Source organism: Macaca fascicularis, chromosome 6, assembly GCF_037993035.2.
Source record: "Macaca fascicularis isolate 582-1 chromosome 6, T2T-MFA8v1.1".
NCBI lineage: Eukaryota > Metazoa > Chordata > Mammalia > Primates > Cercopithecidae > Macaca > Macaca fascicularis.
Genome location: NC_088380.1, coordinates 11,413,542 through 11,431,416, shown reverse-complemented (window position 1 = coordinate 11,431,416; position 17,875 = coordinate 11,413,542). Strand labels below are relative to the sequence as shown.

Here is a 17,875-nt window from a genome sequence, read left to right as displayed (position 1 = left end):
AGGCTGCTACCCCGCTGCACAACCTGCTGGAAGATGTAGGGCCTGTGCCTGTGGGCCAGTTACTCTCAGCCAAGTGTGAATGACAGCCTCTATCCCCTGCCTGGGCTCCCTAGTGAGGGAGACAAATAGATACTTAAAGTTTTCCAAAAATTGCAATTTCAGAAGAGAAAAACACTGAACACTTTCCTGAGGTTTGAGCCAATTGATGTACAGAAGCCCTGTGTCTAGTGTTTTCCTGCTTTTTTAATCTTCCATGCAATCTCTTGTACTCATCAAATCTTTCTCCCTTTGCTACAAGTGAAATCCCATCCCAATAAAGAAATTGCCACAGCACTGCAGCTTCTTTTCTTTTCCTGAAATTTTACAGCATTAATATTGCTTGTAAAAAGTGGGTCATCAGCTTGGCTCAGATATAGCAATAAGTCATTTTAATTGAGTGAAATTAGTGAAAATAATCTTTGGTCCATTTTTGGTCTCCTAAGCTCATTTTTTGCTTCTGTTTTTATATCTACTTGGTCTCTTTTTATTCATTTCATCATACCTTGTGTTTTTTCTACCTATCTACTTGTGAATAGTTCATACAATTACAACATATAGTTACTGATTTTTTTTTAGTTTAGCACAAATACAACCACCAAAGTTTTACACTCATCAAATATAAATCCTGTATGTTTTATGCATTCAACATAAGCTTACAATATAAATGCTGGAATCCTGGGTAGATTAATAGTAATGCTAACAGTTTCATTAAAAATGTCTACTGTGGTTAATTAACAAAGATACAGTCAATATTATATAGCCTGAGACATTCTTACAGTTCATAGGAATAGTGTTTTCGCCAGCTAGGAAATTTGGAGAAATATCTAAAGCACAAACCAATTTTACTAAAATACATTTTAAGTTTCTTTGGGTTCTCGTGTTATTTTTCTTGAAATAGAAATTCTGTGTACTATAAAAATACAAAAGAGGCCCAATTCCTTTATCAAAAAAAAAACAAAAAACAAAAAATAAAAAATAAGCTCTGACCTAGATATCAAAAGTTTTGTAAGCTAACACTATTAAAGATCAATCTCGAAGTGAGGACAAGTGATTGGAAGCATTTTTTAAGAAACGATACTATCTCTTTTGTTGGTTAGAACCATCTAAACTATCTTGTGTCTAGGAAAGAAGATTACCTCCTAAGCATAAGAAGGACGAGTCTTTTATTTATAAGATCTGGAAAAGTTCAGGCTTCTGGCATGTAATTAGGGCCCCATTATATGTGTTAGAAAAAGAGATAAAGTGATGGTCCAGCCACCCGAAGCCACAGTAGACTTGCTGCCTTCTTAGCTCTATTTCAGCTCTGGAGGAAATCTTAGATGTACAGGTTTTTTATAAGCCAAATCAGACCCTGGTGAACCAGTGACCTAAAGCCACCTAAGACTTCCTGGTATCCAAAGTTCAATTCCATAATTTATTGCCATGTGGAAACCAGCACTTGGCTTGGCTGGTAGGTCCCAGGACAAAAATCGACGTGAGCAACACAATTATATAAGTTTCATACAGTGAACTTCCTCCATTTGAGAGCCATCTTGGAATTCATCCATAAACTTCTCATTGGTTAATAAGGAAGATGAAATTTTAAGCAAATAATTATATATCCTTCTTTAATGCCATGTATCTCTCTAGTTTATGAAGTCCTCTGTGAACAAGGTATGCATGTATAACATAAGAACAAGACAGGTGCATTTAGGAATATATTGAGGTGAACTGCTCCCATCAGCCAACACTAAAAACAGACTAACACATGTCTTCTCTGACCATCCCTTTTTCATAGTAAGAGTTTTTCTTTCAGTTCTGGTTTTCATCAACATTAATTTAAGTTGTGAAATTACAGCTTCTGTGGTGTAAAGATCTGTGTGCACTTGATGACATGAAAACTTAATAGAAGGAACAAGAACAGTAACAGCGGGGCCCCAGACTGAGCCCTCAGACCCCCACTTCTCTGGAAAGGGAATGGATACCATGCCCAAGACGGCCTTCTCTATTCTGATAAATTTCTCTATTCTGCTAAGTTTGGCAAAACCTGTGCTTAAACAAAGTTGAACACTTGGCTTCATTGTGTCTGTTGGTCTGCTCAGAGCCTTTACTTTGCTAATTCAAAGTAAATTTACTAATACATCATAAATCTCTGAGATGAGTATGAAGTACAGTATTTCCTGCATTTATGTTGCAGTGAAACCCTGTTTATAACATAACATCTTATAAAACTAGTATTCCCCAGACCTGCATAGATGTAAATAGCAGCTGCAACAGGATAAATGTGAATGCAATTTTCAATTATCAAAGCACTGTTGCACCTTCTTACCTTGTGTGATCAAAAGCCTCATGCAATTTGTTTATTAATTTATCAGTAGACATAGGTTTGTTAGCTGTCATCCTATCCTCAGTTTGTATGATAGAAGGATAAATTATATACATCAGCAAACTGGATGCAACTTCAATGAATGTTTTTGGAATGACTGGCTGAATAAATGCATGATAGGGAAGGTGTCACACAGCTGGTAAAGGCAGTCTATCCGTGTGAAAAGAGCTCAGAGGAAGGAGTCAGGAGGGTTAGGCTGGAGAGAAGAGCTTCTGCCTAAGACACTTATGGTCACCAAAGCTCAGGAGACAGCTCTGTGACCTTTCCCATACCATTTAACTTCTATTTGTCTTCTGGATAAATTGGAAATTACACCTGCCATTTTTATATCCCTAGGGTAATGTAAGACACAAATGGAAATAATGAATATGAATGTTCTTGAAAAAGTTAGAACACTACATAATGTCATCTATGATTAATAGCATATGAAGAAAACCAACAGATGATTCCTTCTGTCCATATCCTTAATTGGGTCTGATTTTTATTTTGGCAGAGGTGTAAATCAATTTGGAAAAGCAAGAATGAGGGAATGTGATTTTATAATTCATCATTAAGCCACTGCAGTAATCAATGAATGACTGCTATTCCAGTGTCACTCAGGTTGGAGGACTAATTTCAGATTCTATTCCTGAAAACAAACTTTTCTTTAGAGAAACACTGATCTCATCTGTCTCAGACAGACAATTGTCTTCTGAAATTTTCATCTTAGGGGAGTTCTTCGGTTTTGCTAGATAGCAATCTTGACCTAAAAATAAAACACCCTTCATAGGTTTCTCCCCTGAAGCTAGAATCAGTAAGTTTAAATTTTCATCATTCCTTTGTGCTAAAATTAGTCAATGAATTAAGATAATTATTTTTATGGCTATTATGCTTAATAGTTAATCAAATTATTTAAATCCTGTTAAAATGTATCATATTAGTTGGTTGCCTCATTTTCAATATTTCTCAAAAATCAATTTATTTCTAGTTCAAAAAGGAACTTCAGCAAATCTCTTGTTAATTAACTGCCATTTTTATTTTTAGAATCATTCTTATACTAGTTAAATATGCATATCTCAGCCACCTTCTTGCCCATATTTCTACTCATTTTCTTAGTTCTTCACACTTCAACAGTGTGAGAATTTCTCAGAATCTAATTCAGTGAATTCCCCTGGATGAGACAAGGTGCTGAAACATACAATTCCTTTTGTCTTCCAAACAGATGGAATAGGTTATTTATTTGAGTGTAATAACTCTTGAAAGAACTGCATACCGTATGCCATAAACCTGTCAGATTCTGCCTCATTCAATGTTATTTCTTTTCAGAGGATTGAGTTACTCTTTGAATCATTTTCTCAGACCAACTGCTTCCCAACTCGGGCATGTGAAATAGGATCTTATATGTGTTACAGGTCTGTTCTTGTTTTTGTTTTTGTTTTTGCTTTTTTGAGACTGAGTCTCACCCTGTCGCCCAGGCTAGGGTGCAATGGCATGATCTCAGCTCACTGCAACCTCCACCTCCCGGGTTCAAACAATTCTCCTGCCTCAGCCTCCCAAGTAGCTGGGATTACAGGCACCCACCACCATGCCCAGCTAATTTTTTGGGGTTTTTTTGTTTGTTTGCTTTTTTGAGACAGAGTTCACTTTGTTGCCCAGGCTGGAGTGCAGTGGTGTGATCTCAGCTCATTGCAACCTCTGCCTCCCAGGTTCAACTAATTCTTCTGCCTCGGCCTCCCAAGTAGCTGGGACTACAGGCACGTGCCACAATGCCTGGCTACTTTTTGCATTTTTAGTAGAGATGGGGTTTCGTCATGTTGGCCAAGCTGGTCTCGAACTCCTGACCTCATGTAATTCACCAGCCTCGGTCTCCCAAAGTGCTGGGAGTACAGGTGTGAGCCAGCGTGCCTGGCCTGTATTTGTTTTTTAAAATAATGATTATTAGAAAAAAAGTAAGGAACTTTAGTGTACCTTCTAGAATTTGTCTTATCATCTGCCCATAGCAACTATTTGATCCCCTGGCTCCAGCTGGTCCCTTCTTACTATTCCTTCTCTCTCTCTTTTTCTATTTGAATAAATCTCTAATCAATTAAAACAACAGGCAGATTACAAAAGAAGATTCATTTTTTAAAAAAATCAAGGCATCTCGTGAAATATTTATTTGAATATAGCAAGAGCAAAGGAGCAGATGTGGAGATGAACAGGTCCCTTTCTGGGAAAAGGGGACTGGTATGATCAATCCAGAGGGTTGGTGTTGCCACAACCATTTTCCACTGTGTGAAAGGAAGACAGAAAGAAAAAGCATCAAGATGAGAAAGGGGTTTTCTTATGGATTATGGCAGGAGAGTCAGAATTAAGACCAGCCCTCTACATTTAAAACTAAGTACAAAATGACCCTGGTTTGTAACGTTACATTTAGTCAGGTCATGCTGGGCAAACAGCAGTTTTCTCACAAGTTAATCACATTGTCACATATTGGTATTGCCAGTGTCAGAGATTATGTTAATTAGGGAGTCTGCAACTGTTAGGAAATGGGTCAAAGATTCATTATTTGGGACTACAGTAGAAAGGCGGCTGTGTGTTTAGTTTGTTTGCTTGTTTGCTGTGGGTTCATTTCCCTGAGCTTGGCTTCATTCTATTTCCCTGAATGGGGACTGTGACAAGCACATGATGTGCACACTGCCATGACCAGGGCAGAGCTGGGTACTGGTTTGCCTTTACAGTTCTTCCTAATGCTGACGTTCTGCCCCTAAAATAGATTTAGCCACAGGTGTTTGGTTCGCAGTTTTCTTATTTGTGATCATTCATTTGATATGTTGTCTTATCAAGCCAGTTGTATAGACATAGGTATAGCGAGCAGTGTTGATTCATTCACAAAGACCCCTTGGCATGGTTATGAAAATGAGAGCTATATGATGTTAAATCTTGAGGGTTAACTTTTGTTTTGTGGTCACTTTTATATCTGTGGCAGAAATATTTTGGATTGCTGAAATCAGTAATCCAGAACTTTCAGATTCAAAGTTCGCCTCTTCCAGGTTTCACTCCCATTACCTATGTCTCAAAGATTATTCCATCTCTCTGAGCTCCAAGTTTTCAGTGCTCTTGCCCATACTACCTGTAGGGTTGGGATTCCCTAAGCCAACGTTCCCCCACCTTTTTGGCAGCAGGGACCAGTTTCATGGAAGACCATTTTTCCATGGACTGAGGTCGGTGGGGAAGATGGTTTCAGGATGAAAGTGTCCACCTCAGATCATTGGGCATTAATTAGATTCTCATAAGGAGTGTGCAACCTAGATCCCTCGCATGCACTGTTCACAATAAGGCTCACACTCCTGTGAGAATCTAATGACACCACTGATCTGACAGGAGGCGAAGCTCAGGCTATAATGCTTGCTCACCTGCCACTCACCTCCTGCTGTGTGGCCTGGTTCCTAACAGACCATGGACCAGTATTGTTTCATGGCCCAGGACTTGGGGACCCCTGCCGTAAGCTACACAACATGAACCAAGCCAGTGTCCTGGGAGGATGGTATAGGCATTAACTCCACATATGAAATGCAGTCATTTTAAATGAGCTTGTCGTGTCCAATTAGATTATATTTCCCTTTAAATGTAACATCTCTGGCATGGTCATTATTACAGATTTGATTTACTCAATTACATTCTGGTAGGAAGGAGGACAGATTCTAGGTAAATGTGAGAGCCCATGGCTAAAGAAAACACCCAGATTAGTAATAATAATAGTTAAATACTAATGTAACTATTGCTTTCAGTTGTTGTATAGTTTCAGACCAATCAATATATGTCATATTTGCAGGACTATTATAATTAGTAGCTTTTCCTGATAATTTATTGTCGTCTTCTGTTTTAAAATTTTTAAAGGATTTTTAAAATGAATTTTGAAGGATTAATTAGAAGATACCATTTAAGGAATGTTTTATTCTAGTCTTTATAAGCTTAACCTGTTGGATCAAGTACTGGAGACAGAGGAAATAGAAAGAAGGCTTCTATAACATGCCTGATTCAAATCAGGACAGTAATCACAGTGAAATTTGTGTCATTTTTTTGAGGTAATTAATCCTTGTTTTGTTGATCTTGGATTAGTAGGCACTCCAGTTTCTCAAAGTTTTCTGCCTCCAATGCAAACAAGTTCTGGAACTCCTGACTCAGTCCCTTGGTAGTCTTCATTTGTGGTGGTGATATCAGCTGATACAGGGGTGCGTGTAACTAAGGTCCAATTTTAGAGTCCTTTAATCGAGCTTTTGTGATGTTTCTTCCAGCAGACATCATTACTGACCCATGGCTTTGGCAGGGGTATTTAGGATAGTGTGACAAAAAATCAGAAACCACCTGTTGGTGCTAAGGCTGAATAGGTCTGGTTGTTAACTCATTATAACCACTAATATCCAAATTGAGGCCAGTTTGTTTCATAAAGAGCTAGTCAGTAACTGCCATGAGAGTGGTGAGGGCGCAGAACAATCTCCACGGCCTTTTCATTTATTCCATCCAATGTGTATTTGGATTACCACCAACTGAAAAGTCTATTTTAAATGTGGAAATGGGATCTTCTTTTAAAAAACTGTTGACCATTATTGTGCCGTTCTTTAACACGAAAGAGAGTGTGCCTCTCTCCACAATGAAAAGGTCATCACTGCTGAATCATAATCATGATGCTCATATTTTACTCATCATAATTAAGTGGTGGTTGAGCTTTTCATGTTTTCATTTGGCAGGTCTTTTTGTATTGGATTCTTGATGAACAGAACAGCTCTCACCATAGTATTAAATCAAATAAAAATCTACAAAATGCTGAACATAGCTAATTATTTCTAGGATCCCTTTTCTCATAAGGTGAAGAAGAAAAATCTTTAGTGTCACCAGAAGCTTTGTGAGAAACCCCAGAGATGGTTTAGATGTAGAAGATACTTCTAAAAGTTGTATTAGTTTGAGGCCAGGTGCGGTGGCTCACACCTGTAATCTTTACCAGCACTTTGGGAGGCCGAGGTGCATGGATCACCTGAGATGAGGAGTTCAAGACCAGCCTGGCCAACATGGTGAAATCCCATTTCTACCAAAAAATATAAAAAATTAGCCAGGTGTGGTGGTGGGCACCTGTAATCCCAGCTACTTGGGAGGATGAGGAAGGAGAATTGCTTGAACCCAGGAGGCAGAGGTTGCAGCGAGCCGAGATCATGCCATTGCACTCCAGCCTGGGTAACAAGAGTGAAACTCTGTCCAAAAAAAAAAAAAAAAAAAAAGTTGTATTAGTTTGACTGTGGGGGTGCAGATTTGTGGAGGGCAATTTCAAAAAGAGTTATCTGGGGATGCAAGATGTGAGTGTAAATCTGGAGTGGCTAAAGACAAGACGTAACTTCAGCTTGGCTCAGCATGATAATATTTATAATAAAGTGGTTAAAGAAGTTATTAGGAACGCTAGCATTTTCATGAGCAAGGATCTTTTACTAAATATTAATTTGAAAGATTGAACTCTAGTATTTCCACAAGTGAGGAAATTTTGCTAAAAATGACTCAAGAGATTAACAAAAGCACAAAAAAATTAACAGGATATCAAGTAGGAGGATTTTAGTGATAAAGGAAGCTTTTGTTCTTTGGGCGCAGACTATTCTTCACAATTTCTTACTGAAAACAGAGTATATACTCAGATACACAAAGAGAGAAAACCCAACTGTAAGTTTATCATTTTCGTACCCTACTCATGTAACATTTGCAGTAGAGAGTTCGCAAGCCTTTACTCTATCTTGTAAGTAAACTCATCAAAATTACACAAACTTTATAAAGACAGTAACACCTTTCATTGTTTTTTTTTCAAGTTCATTATTTCCAGGCACTATAAACCAACGCAAATAAGATTCACTTCTTCTCAAACTTTCCATAACTTACTGCACATCCTCAAATATGGCTTAATTTTACATATTAACACACAGCCAGACTTTTTAACCTGAGATACACTTTCTTCCTTGATAAACAAAACTGCATTCCATTATCTTAGAGACACATTCATATTATTTTACAACTATTGTACCTAGTATAGTGTAGTAGGCAGAATAATGTCTTCTCAAAGATGTCCAGAGCCTATTCCCCGAAACCTGTGACTGTGTCACCTCACATGGCCAAGGGGAATTAAGGTTGACAATCAGCTAACCTTGAGATAGGAAGAAGACCCTAGATTATCCCAGTGGACCCAATGTAATCACAAAGGTCCTTAAAGTGGAAAAGGGAGCAGCTGGGGACAAATGAGAGGGTCAGAGCGATGTGACACAAGAAAGGCCCGTTGTTGCTAGTTTTAAAGTTAGAAACAGAGGGTTACATGCCAAGGAAGTCAGGTGGCCTCTAGGAACTGGAAAAGGCAAGAAAATGATTCTCTCCTAGAGCTCCCAGAATGCAGTCCTGCCCACACCTTCATTGTAGCCTAGTAAGACCACTGTTGTACTTCTAACCTGCAGAACTGTGAAATAATAAATGTATCTAGTTTTAAAGCACTGAACCTGTGGTGATTTAGTATAGCAGCATTAGAAAACTAACACATACAGCATCAACTTTTCATATTAGTTATAACTTTGAAACCGTGTAACTGAGTTGTTTCCTCACAGACAGAGAAGGCTGGGAGACAGTTACCTGTGTGTACTTGAGATCAGCTGAGATTCCAGAAAGCACCTGTGGTTCCTCACAATGTACTTCCTCCAACAGTTTGATAATATTGTTTTGTATTTCATGAATTAGCAACACGAACAAGTCCAGGACATTTGTACATCTGCAGATATTTGAAGCACATATATGTGTGTGCCTATGTGTTTAGTGGACAGTGTTTTTTCAAAAAGAGGACATTAAAAGTTTTCCTCAGGGGAATTTAATGGAGTAACTCAGTAACAGATTGTTGTAGAATTCTCTAAGGTGAAGAAGAGCAACTCCTTCATGAAACAGGAGTTATTGAAATTCAATCTAGCTGAACACTTATTAACCTTTTTAAATTTTCAAATAATAATGTTAGCCTATCTGTTTAATAAACCTAGAACTGGAAATCTTAAAAATTCATATTATTAAAAATTGAGGAAATAACCTAATCTTTTATAAAACAGATCATGCTAACCAAAGATTTATGAAATGATAAGACCAGGGGAAAGATACCTCTGTTTTTCCCCTAATATTATCAAACCAGTCTAATTTTGCAGAGATTTGCTTAACTAAAAATACTGCATCAACTCTTTTCACCTTAGATACTAAATATTGAAACCTCTTCAAATATCCTCAAAGGTCCTGAAGTGTCTTAGTGCTATTTTTTCCCTTGTCTTTGCTAACCTGGTATCAACTGTTATTTCTTTGCTTTAAATTTTTTAACCTAGCTACCAAGGCTGTTAATGTAATTCATTGTGAAATTTCTTTGTGTCTTTCCTTGAAATAAGCTTTTGTGAAAGATATATATATATGTGTGTGTGTGTGTGTATAAATATATATTTTGTTTTGTTTTGTTTTGTTTTGTTTGAGACAGAGTCTTACTCTGTCACCCAGGCTGGAGTGCAATGGCATGATCTCGGCTCACTGCAACCTCTGCCTCCCAGGTTCAAAAGATTCTTCTGCCTCAAAATCCCAAGTAACTTGGATTACAGGCTCCCACCACTGCACCCAGCTAATTTTTTGTATTTTTAGTAGAGACAAGGTTTCACCACGTTGGCCAAGCTGGTCTCGAACTCCTGACCTCATGATTCACCCTCGGCTTCCCAAAGTGCTCAGATGACAGGCATGAGCCACCACACCTGGCCAAATTTTTATTTTTTTCTTAAAGGACCAGCAGCTTAAAGCATTCTGAGAGTGTTTTTTCATTGGCAATTTTTTAGTTTTCTTGTTATAATTACATATATAAGGACTTACTTGTTTACATAAGCCCATCAAATTAGGAGTCCCATTTATCAGTCTCGTCCAGAGAATAGAAAAGTTATACCAATTTCTAGACAGAGAAAATGTTTATACACATACAACAGAAGAATCCCCAGCAAACTCTTGGGTAAGCTGGAGGATTCAGGAACTTATAACTGGATTTCTTATCTCATATGTGCTATTTTTTTGTAATCCTTGTCAAGTCCATTGTGGGTTGAACCAGGGGATACATGTTAAGATTTATTAACACCTTTTTGTCAGCACATGTTTATTGGTATATTTCTATATTTCTTTGTGACTTTTCTAACTTTTAACTTGAAAAAAATTATAGATTCATAGGAAATGATAAAGATAGTAAGGGAGGGTCCTATGTATCCCTCAGCCAGTTTCCAGCAATGGCTATATCTTATGTAATTGTAACACAATAAATCAGGAAATTAACATTATAATATGTGTGTACAGTGTCATCACGTGTGGATTTGTATAACCATGAAGGTTATCAAGATACAGAATTATTCTCTCAGCCCAGTGATATTTGTTGTACCATCTTGTCATAGTCACACTCTTCCTAACTATCCTAAACTCCTAGCAACCATTAATTTGTTCTCCATCTCTATAATTTTGTTATTTCAAGAATGTTATATAAGTGGTGTCTTACATTATATAACCTTTTGAGATTGGCTTTTTTCACTTAGCATAATATCATTCAAATATTTTCAGATGATAGCATGTAGTGTTCCTTTTGATTGCTAAGTAGTATTCCATGTGTTTTGTTTTAGGGGAAAAAAAAAAGATAAGCACTCAGAACCTTCCAGATGTTTCCAGAGGTCAGAGATCTCCGGACAGTCCAGAAGAGACCTTTCCCATGTTAACAAGCATTCAGACATTTTCAGTAGCTAAGCAATACCATTTTGAATGCTTCACCAATTTGGTCTATAAGCCACATTAACCAGTTTTAAAATATATTATTTTTGCATATTTTTTCCCCTTTGATGATAGACTGTGTTTAAATTGGATATATTTATAGTGTGCAGATGACAGATTTCTGTAAATTAAGCTCCAAATATTTCCCAAAAGAGAAATGAGAGACAAAACATTCCAGCATTCTAAACATCAAACAACCTTTTATATACAGAAGGAAAAAAACTCTTTCATACTAGCTTACAGACATCCAATCACACGGAAATCAGCTCATCACTTTTATATCATCAATTATTGCTGAAAAGTAAATTCAGAGAGGGGAGAGGATTCTAGGCTGATGGAGAAGTAGGAAGCACCAGGAGTCTGTCTCCCCACCTAGACACAATCACATTGGCAGAATCTGTCTATTAGTCAGGGTTCTCCAGAGGGAGAGGACTAATAGGATATATGTATATATGAAAGGGAGTTTATTAAGGAGAACTGGCTCACATGACCACAAGGGGAAGTCCCATGATAGGCCATCTGCAAGCTGATGAAGAAAGAAGCCATCAGTGGCTCAGTCTGATGCCAAAAGCCTCAGAAGTAGGGAAGACAACAGTGCAGGCTTCAGTCTGTGGCCGAAGGCCCAAAAGCTCCTGTCAAACCAATGGTGTAAGTCCAAGAGTCTAGATGCCAAAGAACCTGGAGTCTGATGTTCAAGGGCTAGAAGCATCCAGCATAGGGGAAAGGTGAAAGCCAGAAGGCTCAGCAAGCCATCTTGTCACACCTTTTTCCACCTGCTTTTGTTCTAGCCATTATAGCAGCCGATTGGATGGTGCCCACCCACTGTCTCTCCCAATCCACTGACTCAAATGTTAATCTCCCCTGACAACACCCTCACAGACATACCCAGAAACAGTGCTTTACAAGCCACCTAGGCATCCTTCAGTCCAATCAAGCTGGCACCTAATATTAACCATCACACTGAATGTAACTATTTTGAAACTCTGGAGTGTATTGAAGGCTTAAAAATTTCAGAAGATTTGGACAGTAAAGTACAGTTTATTTGGTCAGTCAGCTTAGCTCAGCAGTAGCTACCCATCCCCCACCCCTCAGCCCTGTGGCAGGTAGCTGTGCACATGTTCCTAGAGCAGCTTACTTGCAGCTGGCAGAAGCCAGAGTTGGTACAAAATACTCTGTCATCTAAATATTGGGGATCTGTTCTTTCTGCTGATTGCTGCTTCTCACTACAGCACACAGAGGCAATACACACACAGAGGCAAGCAGCCATTGTTGCACACACACATACCATGATTGCAAGCCCCTCCATCTTTGGCTGAAGTTATTTTCAGAGGATTTAAAGAGCTGACACACTCACCCTCCTCATCCACTTTGTTTTTTTCTTTTTCCTTTTTGGGAGCCAGTCATTAAAGACTAGCATATTCAAAAGCAACTGCATATACAAGAGAAATAAGAGAGCCATTGTGCTTGATCAGGGAAACTCTCATGCTCAGAAAACATCTGTGAAGATCTTAAGGCTAATTCTTAGCACAGAGACAGCCTAAAACAGTCAAAAACAAAACAAAAAACAAAAAAATAACAAACCCTGAAAAAGAGGAAGAATCTGATTTCCAGATAACCCATTATTACATTCAAATTTTAAGTTTCAACAACAACAAAAAACCAGAAGGCGCACAATGAAACAGGGAAGTATGATCAGTTTAAAGGGAAAAAAAACAACAACAACAACAGCCAGAAACCATAGCTGAAAAATGGCACAAAGGCAGAGCTACTAGACAAAGACTTTAAAACAACTGTTTTAGAGATGTTCAAAGAATTAAAGGAAAATATGGAGAAAGTCAAGTCAAGAACATGATGTGTGAACAAAATGGAAACATAAAGTCATAGAAAACCTAAAAAGAAACAAAAAAAAATTTAGAGCTGAAAAGTACAATAATTGAAATGAAAAATTCACTAAAGAATTGCAAAGGTAGATTTGAGCAGGCAGAAGAAAGAATCAGCAAACTTGAAGTTAGGAAAATTGAAATTATTGACTTTGGAGAACAGAAAGAAGAAAGATCAAAGAAAAGAAACAGAGCTTAAGGGTTCTGTGGACATCATCAAGAGGATCGAATACACACTACAAAAGACTCAGGAGAAAAAAAGTGAGAAAGGGATAGAGAGATTATTAGAGGAAATAATGGCTGAAAACTTACCAAATTTAATGAAAGGCATAAATATAAACATTCAAGAACTCAATGAGATTCAAATAGGATAAGCTCAAATATACCCAGACTGAAACACATTAGAATCAAATTGTTGAAAGACAAAGATAAAGAATCTTGAAAACAGGGAGAAGTGACTCATCACACACAAGAAATCCAAAATGAGATTATCAGCTGATTTTTAAATCAAAATTTTGAAGGCCAGAGGTTGATATAGTCATGGTGCTGAAAGCAAAAAAAACTGTCAGCCAAGCATCCTATGTCCAGCAGAAGTGAGGGAAAACTTAAGACATTCCTAGATAAACACAAACCAAGAGAATTCATTACCACTAGACCTGCTCTGTAAGAAATCCTAAAGGGAGTCCTGCATGTTGAAATGCAAGAACACTAAACAGTAATTCAAAGGTATAAGAAGAAATAAAGATCTTAGTAAAGATAAATACATGGGCAATTATAAAGCTCATATTGTTTTAACAATGGTTTATAATGCTACTTTTGTTTTCTATGTAATTCAATACATTTAAGAAAAAACAATTACTAGTTTACAAGCTAACATTATTGTGACTTTGTTTCATAACTCTACATTTTTTTCTACATAATTTAAGAGACTAATTCATTGTAAAAAAAACAATTATGTTTTGGACACACAATGTTCAAAGATGTAATTGTGTGGCATCAATAAATGAAAAGTGTAGGATGGAACTGTAAATGAACAAAGTGTTTGTATGTTATTGAAGTTAAGCTGGTATAAATTCAAATTATAATGGTATAATGTTAAATGTAATCCCTGTAGTAACCACAGAGAAGATCATTAAACTGTATACACAAAAGAAAATAAGGAAATTAAAACATTTAACTACAAAAAACAGCACAAAGGAGATAGTAATGCAGGCAATTAGGGACAAAAACAGCTATAAGGCATATAGAAAACAGCAAAACGCTAGAAACAAGACCCTCTTTATGAGTAATTACTTTAAATATACATGGATAAATTCTCTAATCAAAGACAGAGATTGACAGAGTGCATTAAAAAATAGTCTCCAATTATATGTTGCATACAAAAAACTTACTTTAGATTCAAAGACAGAAATAGATTGAAAGTAAAAGGATATTTGTACATCCATGTTCACACCATTATTCTCAATAGTGAAAATGAAGTATAAGCTAATTCTTCATCAACAGAAGAATAGCAAAATATGGTATATATACACAATGGAATATTCAGTCTTGAAAAGAAAGTTCTGGCTGGGTGCAGTGGCTCATGCCTGTAATGCCAATGCTTTGGCAGGCCAAGGTGGGCAGATCACTTGAGGCCAGGAGTTCAAGACCAGCCTGGCTAACATAGTAAAACCCTGTATCTACTAAACATACAAAAAACTAGCTGGGTGTGGTGGCACTTTACTGTAATCTCAGCTACTCAAGAGGCTGAGGCACGAGAATTGCTTGAACCCAGGAAGCAGAGGTTGCAGTCAGCTGAAATTGCACCACTGCACTACACCCTGGATGACAGAGTGAGACCCTGTCTGGAAAAAAAAAAAGAGGGGATTGTACATTCTGACATACGCTACAACATAGATGAACCTTAAGAATATTATGCTAAGTGAAATAATCCAGTCACAAAAAGACAAATCCTTTATGATGCCATTTATATGAGGTACCTGGTTGTCAAATTCATAGAGACGGAAAGTAGAATGGGGGTTTCCAGGGGCTGAAGGAAGGGGTTGGGACGTTGTTTAAATGCTTTTAAAGTTTCAGTTTTGCAAGACGAAAAGAGTTCTAGAGATGTATGATTGTAGAATGATATGAGTTGACATAATATCAACAAACTATATAGTTAGAATGGATGAAATGGTAAATTTTATAAGTCTTTTACTGCAATAAAGAATTTTTTTAGAAAAAAATAAACTCGGAGCACCTCAGCAAAAACCCACAAGTCAGTTTTAGCAACTCCAGAAACAAGAGGACCATAGAACTACTAAGACCTCAAAGACAAAGGAGTTGTGAGGATTCTCATCCAGGGTTGCTCTCTAGTCCAGCTGACCTTCTTGAAAAATATTATTTTCTCTCGTCAGTTTGAGACATTTAAGTTTGTAATGGTGCACAACAAAGACCATCTACACATAGGACTCCATCAGTGATCAGAAGAGATCTATAATAAGTGTCGGAAGGGACTCAAGTGACTTCCCCATTGCCTGCTGCCTTAGAGAATGCAGGTCTTTAGACCATAAGACCACCTCTCAACATTCCTGCCACCAAAGCGAAAAGCAAATGGTAGTATGCACATCAGTAACAAATACAGGCTTACTTCAGAAATGGAAATAGAAAGTCACAAACACAACATGGAAACAGAAGCAGTCAACGAGAGCAAGGCTGTTACCTCATCATGAAATCCCCACTAGCTCCTTTCTGCACAAGCTCTCTGCAAGGAGTGCCTTTCTTGGGCAACACGGTTTGTTAGGTCTCCTGAGTCCCTCAGGGTACCTTGGTGTGCCCAACAACGCTTAACGGAAGATTTCGAGAATGAAGCATTGCAAAGAGAAAATAATCTTTACTTGCAGTTTTTCAAGAAAATCTGGATTTAGAAAACTGGTTCACAAAATACAAAATACAGGTATTTGAAGGAAACACACACACAGTGGAAAGCATAGCAAAGTTCCAAAGTTGCAGTTAGTCCATCACTGATGAAAATATAGTCTTTTTTCCGCACAATTATATTATCACCAGTGGTCATCTCTTACCAGTATTGCAAAAATCAGAGATATAGTCATTGTTATTAGAGACTAAGTAACTTAAAAGAAATGGCCCAAGGATTCATTTCTATTGGGAACTTTAGCAAGAAAGAGTGATTTTGTTTGTGATAGTGATGGTGGTAGAGTCTTGTTTTGTACTGTTTCGATCTGACAGAGCAACAAGCTTTTCTTTTTTAAAAAACAAAATATGGAACACCTCACAAATTTATGTATTATCTTTGCACAGGGGCCATGCTAATCTTTCTCTGTATCATTCTAATTTTAGTATATGTGCTGCCAAAGCGAGCACCATGATTTCCCTTTTTCAGATGTGATTCCATGATAGTGGATCATTGGTAGCACATTTATTCAAAATAGAAGCAAGGCAAGGTATCCACTATGCTTTCATAAATCTAAATATTCTTTGAACCTGATGACCTGCTTGTCTCTCTGATGGGATTTTGGTATGTGATTCTCTCATATAAGTAATATAATTTTGCATGTTTTTCTTTGTGTGGAAAAATAACATTCAACTTATCCATTAATATTAAGCTTTAAAATTCACTTGGTTCTTACTACCCTCTGTGTTATTCCCACATGAAATCTCTGAATCATGTTTCCCTGCATTACCTCAACATTTCCATGGGCTCCAAGCCCTGTCAGTTGCTTCTTAAGAATTTCCATCATGGCTACTCTCATGTCCTTGATGCCCCCATGACCACCTTTTTGTAGTCACAGGTTCTTCTTTCTTCCTGAAATATTGTAGTTTCCTGACAAATGAATGAATCACTCTATTATTTTCAGTCTGTGTCATACCTTTTACTTAACCAAATTAAATCTAGAAGAAGGTAGAGTCAGCTGTGCATGGTGGCTCACATCTGTAATCCCAGCACTTTGGGAGGCCGAGGCAGGCAGATCACTTGAGGTCAGGATTTGGAGACCAGCCTGGCCAACATGGTGAAATCCCATCTATACTAAAATTCAAAAGTTAGCCAGGTGTGGTGGCGTGTGCCTGTAGTCCTAGCTACTCGGGAGGCTGAGGCAGGAGAATCGCTTGAACCCAGGAGATGGAGGTTGCAGTGAGCTGAGATCATGCCACTGTACTCCAGCCTGTACAACAGAGTGAGACTCTGTCTTAAAAAAAAAAAAAAAAAAAGAAGAAAAAGAAGAAGAAGGTGCAATCAGCTGGAGCAGCCATCTGCAGTGGTTACTGGTGCCTGCTCCTTTTCAGGGCCAAAGCAGGTCATTCCAAGACAGGTACCTCCTCTGCCCCATGCCAGGCTCAAACACAGGGGGAAGCTTATGCTCTGCATCCACAGAGAATCTCAGTGCACCACAGGACCACAGCTGCCCTTTCTGCCTCTGGGACTGTGAAGAACTGCCCACAACCTCCACCTGGTGATCCAGCCTCTTTCTTCCCCAGTCCTAAAAGAACCCTACCTCCATCCATTTCTCTCTCTAAAAAGAAAAGGAAACAATTTGATCACCTTGATGGTGTCAAACTATAAAAAAAGTTTGAACCACCCACTTTGCAGTTTCCTGTTGCCAATACGATCCCCCAAGAAAGGGAATTCACTTCTTTTACCCTCTGAAGAAATCCCAGACCTCAAAGACCCAAAAGTCTGCCTGACCAGTACAAGGAGAGGAGTCAAGATTCCTCCTACTGGGTAGCAAGAATAACTTTCTGGCTCTTTCAGGTGTTTGGAAACTTAGGTTAAAAAGACAATACAGGATATGGAACAGTTATA

General features: G+C 37.9%; 1 protein-coding gene and 1 non-coding gene across 12 annotated transcripts in view; one reads left to right on the top strand and one right to left on the bottom strand.

Moving 5' to 3' along the window:
* CTNND2 (catenin delta 2) overlaps positions 1–17,875 on the top strand; it is a 931,128-nt gene that overhangs the window by 860,453 nt on the left and 52,800 nt on the right. The window lies entirely within an intron of this gene.
* Positions 16,330–16,437, bottom strand: LOC123574193 (U6 spliceosomal RNA). The gene has a single exon (XR_006699090.1). It is a non-coding gene; the product is annotated as a U6 spliceosomal RNA (small nuclear RNA).